At 64.6% G+C, this 257-nt stretch overlaps 1 protein-coding gene across 1 annotated transcript in view; it reads right to left on the bottom strand.

Annotated features, from left to right (window-relative positions):
• The window catches only part of LOC104467599 (guanine nucleotide-binding protein G(i) subunit alpha-2), a gene marked incomplete at its 3' end in the record, with an annotated part of 4,760 nt that overhangs the window by 1,611 nt on the left and 2,892 nt on the right, over positions 1–257 (bottom strand). The window lies entirely within an intron of this gene.

The following is a 257-nucleotide window of genomic DNA, read 5'->3' as shown; positions in this document are numbered from 1 at the left end:
GCCAGACGCAGGCAGGACAAGCAGCGGCCGCGGCACGAGGGGATGCACAGGGACAGGGGCTTGGGGGCAGTGTGCTGGCACCAGGGGACGGGCAAGGACACAGAGGGGCTGGGGGGCTCCCCCCACTCCCCCGGACGTTTGCACAGGGGAAACGGCAAGAGGAAAGTATTCACTGCTATGGCAACCGGCTGCAGCGCCGGGCGGAAACAATCAATGGCGCCGTGCCATTTATAGTCAAAAACACAAAGGGCCGGCAG

The sequence above is a fragment of the Pterocles gutturalis genome, unplaced genomic scaffold, assembly GCF_000699245.1.
Source record: "Pterocles gutturalis isolate BGI_N339 unplaced genomic scaffold, ASM69924v1 scaffold26384, whole genome shotgun sequence".
Classification (NCBI taxonomy): domain Eukaryota; kingdom Metazoa; phylum Chordata; class Aves; order Pterocliformes; family Pteroclidae; genus Pterocles; species Pterocles gutturalis.
The sequence above is the reverse complement of the archived record's forward strand: the minus strand, read 5'-3'. Positions and strand labels throughout refer to the sequence as shown.